Here is a 9,176-nt window from a genome sequence, read left to right as displayed (position 1 = left end):
GCCCCGCCCCCCCTCTCTAGTGCAGCCCGGTGCGGGGGGAGCTGCCTGAGGCGCGCGTCCGCCTCGCGCTGCTGGGACCGAGGGAGAGACATGACGCCTGAGAGGCGCTTTGCGGGGGTCTGAGCACGCCCTGGGGAGAGCTGGGGCGCTGCAGCCATTAACTGTCGCCCCGCCCCTCTGTAAGGGGGGGGGCTGTTAACGTCCCTGCTTCCCAGCTGGGGAAACTGAGGCACGGAGCGGTTACGGCTAAGGTGGCCACTCATCGGTTTACCTCCCTAGTGGACGTGCCGGGAACGGTGTGACCCTGCCTTCGCCGGTGGGACTGGGACTCACGGGTGCCAGGAAGGTCAGGCTGGGCGGGGGGCGGGGGGAACCCATTTTTAAGCGTGTGCTGCTCCCCCCCCCGCCTCCCCTCTCCCCCAAGGCTCAGTATGACATTGCTGGCACGGTCACACTGTTGGGGGGGGGGCGCTCTTCAAAAGGGCAGCTCCTGTCTGAGGCCTCCCTAAACCACGTCTGGTTTGCCCGAGGAGGGACAAACCCTAGAAAAGCAGGATTGTCTAGGGGTTTAATAGCGAACAAGTGGTCTGCTTGGTTAAGTCCCAGACTTGCCAAGCCAAGCCCCCTAAATCTCTCCCTTCTCCACAACTTGAGGGGCTTTAGGTACCCCCGTTTGGAAAAAAAAAAAATGTTGGCTGAGGCGAGCCTGAAGAACAGCTCTGTGTAAGCTTGTCTCTTTCCCCAGCAGAATTTGGCTCAGCAAAAGATATTACCTAAGCCGCTCTCTTCAAACATTTAAAACTTTCTCCTCAATTGCCCCGGGGCTGACGTTTATCATACAAGCAGAAACATTTTTTTTTTTAAACAAAGTTTCATAATATTCAATTCAGCTGTTACAGAGAGCGCCAAACCTGTGAAAACTTTGCTAGATATTTTTTCATAGACAGCTTTGCACACATAGCTCAGACTTTATTTTTTAAATTATGTTGTCAAGTTTGGAGCATGTTACTACAGTGAAATGCATAGAGGAGTTCGCTCTGCAAACTGTAACAGACCATTTCAGAAGGAGAAAGCTAATCATATGTGGCTGCTTTTAAAAACATCATGGGTATGGTTCTCAGTGATATGTGCCTATGTGTTTGCCTGCACACACCCACACAGACTGTCTAATAACTGCATAATGTGCATGTGTACACATATTCAAAGCGCTATATACCTGATGCCATCACAGTGAAATATAATTATATAAGGAAACTGAGGCACAGTTATGATTATTATTCTTGGGGCATCTATATATTTGTCTCTAGTTATCTATTATGGCTCTTGTCAATCTATCAACAAGTTTACACTCCAAGCTCCTAGCCTTGCAATTTGATCTGAGCAGATTGATGTTTACACTGGCATGAAGTTCTGTTAAAGGCATTGGCTCCATATGGGCAGATTAAATTGCTGTTTTAGGGGAACTTTATTTTTGATAACTTTTACAAGACCACACAACAAATCAGTCTTAGAGCCCGTATTAACATTTTTATAAAACACTGGCTCCTAACCCTCTACTCACTCTTAAAGGGTACTTAACAACTCTCTCCCACTCAGTCCCTAACCAAATGGAAGAAAAAGTCAAACAACTTGCATACTTGAACATTATAAACCCATATTCCTTCCCTCCATCCTTATGCTGGCCTTGCTTTTTTGCAACTGCAATTCCTTGGCACAGGGATCTTCCCGGCTCAAAGTCTGTTACAGGCTGTAACTGTCATCAAGCATCACCAGTGTGGTGTTCTGCTCTATCCAATGTTGATAGCAGTTGGCTGCGTGCGTGTGTTCCCTCTGCGTGATGCCCTGGCTCTGTGCAGATAGTTGGCGTAGCAGACCCTGAGAGAAACCCCAAGAACCACAGACTCCGATAAGGTACGAAGGCACCCGGCCAGATTTATTCGCAGGGAACACAGTCTCTAGCTCCCTGGATCAGATGTCTACAGTTCTGCTAGTACATATGTGCTCCCTGACAATGGACCGGCTCAGTTAGTGGCGGGATTTACCACTGCCCCCTACGCCAGACAAAGACAACCCCTCAGGGGTGCATTCTTATATATACGTACAAACAAGTTACTCCTGACGTATTGAGGTATAACCCCTCTACATAGTAAGGTGCCGCCTATCGCCTTGTACATGTTGGTTCGATCAAAACAACCCCATTCATCATATTACCCTTTTGCCGCGTTTTTACGATGCGTCAGCATGTTCCTTGTTTTCTGTGTGGAATGTGCTAGTATCGGAGTGTTCTGGTACCATCTTGGCATATGTTTATATCTCTAGTGTCCGGTACCTTTCAAGTATGTGTGTTTTTGCAACATCGGCCCTCTCCTTGCAAGACTCTGAGCAGGGCCTGCCTCTTGCTCACAGGTTAACTTTGCTTTATGTTAACAAAGTCTTTACCATTACTTTAGTTCAGGGCTTAGGTCTCATACCAGGCCTCTGATACAAGGTTTTGTGTTTCAGGACTTCATCTAACTACAGTAACCACATGGGGAATCTTAAAGGGTTAACATCAATTGAAAAGTATTAGCTTCAGCAGAATCTGCCTGCTTAGAATAAGGCTCCAGCTGTTTCTTTGTGGAGGAGTGATTTGAAATTCCAGGTGTCTGACTTCCAGTTAATTATAAGAGACAGCAGGGGTACCTGGATATGGTGTGCACATAAACTATAGCTCTACTAATTTTTCTTCATACTCAGACATACATTATTAAAAACATGTACTTTCACAATACTTTATCAATCAATAATTATACAGTCTTTCATACCAGTGTGCTATGGTGCCTTTTAATCATGCAGGCGTGCAGTCTGATTTAAAAACACTATATCAGAATCAAACCACTCCCACCCACCAAAATTGAGCATCAAACAGCAATTTACAACAGGAAGTGGGGAGGAGGGGGGATCATATTTTGTTTTTGTGAATCTAGCCCTTCATTTCCTTTGGTTTTATTTAAAAAGATTTAAAATGCTCCCAATCAAAACGTTTAATTTTGAGTTAAATGAAACATTTTATTCAACCCAAAACAAAATTGTCTGGCTTTTTCTGATTCACCAAAAATTCCAAAAAGTTTTGGTTCAACCTGAACTGATTTTCTTTTCTGTGTATTTATTTTTTGGAACTAAAAATCACTTATCCATGCAGCTCTACTCCTTAGTCACTAAGATGACTTTCTACCACTTGCTGATTATCTGTACAAACACACATACCTCTCAACTGTCCCACGTATCAAGAGGCGTTGCTCTCATTTTGGTCCCGAAGTTGCATCCATTTCCCACAAATTAGTGTCCCCTCATTTTTATTTTTTTAAAATTGTTTCCATAAGAAAGAATCGTAAAGATTCTTTAAGGCTCATGCAAAGTTATTTTTAACCACACTAATGGAATGAAACCCACAGCATTTTTAGTTTCTTGTATGAATCACTTTTCTGTGTCTGTATCCACCATTTAGACCCTGGTAGATTCAAATATATGGAAAACACCTAAATGATTCTCACTAAGTCAACTGATTGAACTTGCAGGTTATAAGGGTACAAAATAGTCTGCCAAACCTGGGCATTTTCAAAAGATCATTAATTTCTTTAGTCTATTTCTGTTGCTACTGACTTTTTCAGGTCTGTTAGTATAGGATTTGGCCTCATGGATAGTATTTACCCCGACTCTTATTTAAAATGGGAAGGCTGACCATCAGGAGTTGCAAATTACCACTGGGGACAATGAACAGAGAATTTCTTATCCTCTATCGCTATCCACAGGACACTGTACAGATACAGCAGACACCTCTCAGTGGAACTCTGTGCACAGACGTATTTTAGTGCCCCCAAAACATAACTCGAGTCAGAGACCTGTGCTCACCATACTCTGCTTCCAGTGCCAGTAGCAGATTTACATGTAGGCCCAGAGACTTAGTGGAGCTACTTACAAGTTGCCCCAAAAATAAAAAGGTGATGGGAGAAATGTAACTAGAACAGCCACAGAAGGGGGTTTGCAGGAGACAAGAACACCACTCTAGTCTGATGCACAAAAGATGGGCATGTTCCACTGAAAGACACACATGCATCTTTGTAGCACTGCAGGTGTTTACTTGCGTTCGGGATTCTGTTGTAGAATATTAAATTCACATCCTCAGTTGGTCTCTATGTGAGGATGATACACACAAGCTTACCCCACTGGGGACTGTCACCCTAGAAAATAACATAAGGATGGCCATACTGAGTCTGACCAAAGGTCCATCTAGCCCAGTATCCTGTCTTCTGACAGTAGCCAATGCCAGGTGCCCCAGAGGGAATGAACAGAACAGGTAATCATCAAGTGATTCATCCCCTGTCGCCCATTCCAAGCTTTTGGTAAACAAAGTGGCTAGGGACACCATCCCTGGCCATCCTGGCTAACAGCCATTGATGGACCTATCCTCCATTAATTTATCTAGTTCTTTTTTGAACCCTGTTATAGTCTTGGCCTTCACAAAATCCTCTGGCAAGGAGTTCCACAGGTTGTGCGTTGTGTGGAAAAAAAAAATACTTCCTTTTGTTTGTTTTAAACCTGCTGCTTGTTAATTTCATTTGGTGGCCCCTAGTTCTTGCATTACGAGACAGAGTAAATAACACTTCCTTATTTACTTTCTCCACACCAGTCATGATTTTATAAACCTCTATCATATCCATCCTTAGTCGTCTCTTTTCTAAGCTGAAAAGTCCAGTTTTATTAATCTCTTCTCATACGCAGCCATTCCATACCCCTAATCATTTTTATTGCCCTTTTCTGAACTTTTTCCAAGTCCAATGTATCTTTTTTGAGATGGGATGAGAAAATCTGCAAGCAGTATTCAGGATGTGGGCATACCATGGATTTATATAGAGGCAATATGATATTTTCTGTCTTATTATCCATCCCTTTCTTAACGATTCCCAACATTCTGTTAGTTTTTTTGATTGCCACTGCACATTGAGTGGATGTTTTCAGAGAACTATCCACAATGACTCCAAGATCTCTTTCTTGAGTGGTAACAGCTAATTTATACCCCATGATTTTATATGTATAGTTAGGATTATGTTTTCCAGTGTGCATTACTTTGCATTTATCAACATTGAATTTCACTTGATACTGTGTTACCCAGTTACCCAGTTTTGAGAGATCCTTTTGTAGCTGTTTGCAGTTTGCTTGGGACTTAACTATTTTGAGTATCATCTGCAGATTTTGCCACCTCACTGTTTACACCTTTTTCCAGATCATTTATGAATGTGTTAAGTAGGACTGGGACCAGTACAGACCCCTAGGGGACACCACTATTTACCTTTCTCCATTTGAAAACTGACCATTTATTCCTAAACTTTGTTTCCTATCTTTTAACCAGTTACCAATCCATAAGAGAACCTTGCCTCTTATCCCATGACTGCTTACTTTCTTTAAGAGCCTTTGGTGAGGGACCTTGTCAAAGGCTTTCTGAAAATCTAAATACACTATATCCACTGGATCCTTCTTGTGCACATGCTTGTTGACCCCCTCAAAGAATTCTAGTAGATTGGTGAGGCATGATTTCTCTTTACAAAAACTATGTTGACTGTTTCCCAAAAAATTATGTTCATCTATGTATCTAACCATTTTGTTTTTTTACAATAGTTTCAACCAGTTTGCCTAGTACTGAAGTCAGGCTTACTGGCCTGTAATTGCCAGGGTCACCTCTGGAGCCCCTTTTAAAAATTAGCATCACATTAGCTCTCCTCCAGTCATTTGGTACAGGAGCTGATTTAAATGATAGGTTACAGACTACAGTTAGTAGTTCTGCAATTTCACATTTGAGTCCCTTCAGAACTCTTGGGTGCAGGGCTGTCGTTAGGCATATGCAGCATACATGGTTGCATAAGGCACCTGAAAATTTGGGGCACCATTGGGTCTTAGTGTCCACCCTCAGCTCTTCCTAACCCTGTTCTGAACCTTCCTGAAGGCTCCCACAGCTAGCTCCAGAGAGGATCTAGTATCAGGGGGTAGCCATGTTAGTCTGTATCCACAAAAACAACAAGGAGTCTAGTGGCACCTTTAAAGACTAGCAGATTTATTTGAGCATAAGCTTTCGTGGGTAAAAACCCCACTTCTTCAGATGCAAGATCTAGTAACTTAAGTGAAAAAGCCTTTCAGACTGCCAGACCTTTTGGCACAACATTGAACCTGTTAAAGAGCCATTCAAGTGGTAATGAAGCCATTTAACAGGCATTTGCCAATCCCCAGATATATACTGTCAGTTTCTGAATTTACTGAAAAAAACAGTTGTGCATTACTATAATATTTACTCAGAACATGTTAGTCTACAGGACCTCAGTTTAAAATTTGCTTTAAAAATATTTTATTTGTGAAGTTGATGAAGGTTATAAAATCATGTCTCTAAAAAATTCTTACACAGATTTTTAAATGTACAATCATCTTTAGCCTTAAATGCTTGGATCTTCAGACATACAGTTTTTTAAATAAATCCTTCAAAAGACCACCCTTATCTAAAATACACATTTTAATTTTAATTACTATAGTTAAAAAAACTTGCTTCCAAAGTCTTCCTGTCCTTTCTGTCCATCCCTTTCTCCCTTTACCCCCCTCTCCCCTCGTTGAAGAGAGCCTGTAAAGGGACAACACCCCCTTTTCTTCCAGTTAGTTGGACAAAGAGTTTCCCTCTCTTTACTTCTAACTGATGAACTAGTTTTAAGAGAACCCTCCAGCAAAATCAGTACCTAGTAAGATATAAAATCCTTTGTTATGCCTAAAATCTTTGGAAACATTTTTTTTAAAGTTGGTGAAATTTCATCACACAAAGTAAGTTAGTGTTCCCTTTTTCTAAAATCAACGAATGTTGTTAGGAACACACTAAACCTCTGTGACTGATTAATTTAAAATAATGTCCTTGTTTCAGTGAGTTAAATATGTAGTAGTCTGGAATGATTACTTTATGAAGGCTTAAGAGTACATTTAAAATATAAAATGAGCTTAGAAATACTGATTAAGAAAATGTAAAACAGAGAAGAGCTGCATCATGTATTCCATAATATTTAATGTTGTATTCAGCAAGACAACTGACTCATCCTTACTATAGAGTTTTTGCAAATAGATCTCTGACAAACTTCAGGGCATATCAAAACCCGATGACTGACATTTTTTATTCGCAAATTTAGTGCTTTTAATTAGTTACCTTCTGCATGTCCAGTCTTAACCATCTGGCATGCAGTGGAAAACATGCTTCATTTTCTTTAGAAATAAATTGCAGAAGAGTGGTTTTTTTTCAAATGTCATTTGCTTCATTTGGGTTCAGGGATTTGGCTGGAAGTGGGTGAGCAGGGTGTGGGAGGGAAGAGATGAGGGAGTTTGCATAGGTGCACTAGTTTAATAATACTGCGTAAGGCCCCAAAAATCCCAAGGACGGCCCTGTGTGGATGAATAACATCTGGTCCTGGTGGCTTGTTACTGTTTAGTTTATTAGTTTGTTCCAAAACCTCCTCTAATGACACATCAGTCTGGGACAGTTCCTCAGATATGTCACCTAAAAAGAATGGCTCAGGTTTGGGAATCTCCCTCACATTCTCAACCGTGAAGACCGATGCAAAGAATTCATTTAGTTTGTCAGCAATGGCCTTATCGTTCTTGAGTGCTCCTTTATCATCTTGATTGTCCAATGGCCTGACTGGTTGTTTAGCAGGCTTCCTGCTTCTGATGTACTTAAAAATTTTTTTGCTATTACCTTTTGAATCTTTGGCTAGCTGTTCTTCAAATTGTTTTTTGGCCTTCCTAATTATATTTTTACACTTAATTTGCCAAAGTTTATGCTCCTTTCCATTTTCCTCATTAGGATTTAACTTTCACTTTTTAAAGGATACCTTTTTGCCTCTCACTGCTTCTTTTACTTTGTTGTTTAGCCACGGTGGCTCTTTTTTGGTTCTCTTACTATGTTTTTTAATTTGGAGAATAAATTTAAGTTGAGCCTCTATTATGGTGTTTTTAAAAGGTTCCCATGCAGCTTGCAGCGATTTTGCTTTTGGTGCTGTACCTTTTAATTTCTGTTTAATTAACCTCCTCATTTCTGTGTAGTTCCCCTTTCTGAAATTAAATGCTTCAGTGTTGGGCCGCTATGGTGTTTTCCCCGCCACAGGGATGTTAAATTTAATTATATTATGGTCACTATTACCAAGCAGTCCAGCTATATTCACCTCTTGTACCTGATCCTGTGCTCCACTTAGGACTAAATCAAGAATTGCCTTTCCTTTTGTGGATTCCAGGACTAACTGCTCCAAGAAGCAGTCATTTAAGGTGTCAAGAAAATTATCTCTGCATCCCTTCCTGAGGTGATATGTACTCAGTCAATATGGAGATAATTGAAATCCCCCATTATTGAGGTTTTTTTAGTAGCAGGAAATTGTCTGATAAATGGCAGAATAGTTGGTGGGAACCACTAGAGAAAAGACCAAGGAAAATGGAGAACTTTGATCAATAACTAAAAGCTTTTTTTCTTGTTTCAGAGTAGCAGCCGTGTTAGTCTATATTCGCAAAAAGAAAAGGACTACTTCGTGAGCTACAGCTCACTTCATCGGATGCATCCGATGAAGTGAGCTGTAGCTCACGAAAGCTTATGCTCAAATAAATTTGTTAGTCTCTAAGGTGCCACAAGTAGTCCTTTTTCTTTTTTTTCTTGAAATTCCTGTGTTGTACATTAGGCGGCAGTGCTGCTGCACAAAACTTCCTTATTTTCCGATGCCTTGAGAGTTTTTCCTGCAAGCTTGTTGTAACACAAAGCAGCCTTTTGTAAGATGTTTGATCTTTGCGTCTGCAAATTATTGTGGGATATATATAAAGCTGACGAGTATACATTCTTGCAGCTGCCCTAGGAAACAGCCGAGACTCGGCAAATCTTTTAAAAGCTGCTATCTCCTTTGCTTAGGTGCAGGCAAACAAGCAGTTTTCTCTGTCCCTTAATGTTAACTACTGAGGCTGGTCAGGAGTTGCTGTGAGAGACAAAATAGGTGAGGTAATATCTCTCTCACATATCCTGTGTCCAACATGGCTACAACACCTGCTCAAGCTAGGAGTTGCTGTGTCGTATGATAGGGGACTGAAATCTCTATGACAATACATCAGCTTAATAGCAAATACTGCCCTAGAGAAAC

The 9,176-nt window shown here is 41.1% G+C and overlaps 1 long non-coding RNA gene across 1 annotated transcript in view; it reads left to right on the top strand.

The window, feature by feature from the left end:
* The first annotated feature begins 2 nt into the window (after nucleotides 1–2).
* LOC122461147 overlaps nucleotides 3–9,176 on the top strand; it is a 53,150-nt gene continuing 43,976 nt past the window's right edge. Inside the window, exon 1 of the long non-coding RNA XR_006282914.1 lies at nucleotides 3–1,911. This is a non-coding gene — a long non-coding RNA (uncharacterized LOC122461147). The remainder of the gene's footprint in view (nucleotides 1,912–9,176) is intronic.

This window comes from Dermochelys coriacea, chromosome 7 (assembly GCF_009764565.3).
Source record: "Dermochelys coriacea isolate rDerCor1 chromosome 7, rDerCor1.pri.v4, whole genome shotgun sequence".
NCBI lineage: Eukaryota > Metazoa > Chordata > Testudines > Dermochelyidae > Dermochelys > Dermochelys coriacea.
The sequence above is the reverse complement of the archived record's forward strand: the minus strand, read 5'-3'. Positions and strand labels throughout refer to the sequence as shown.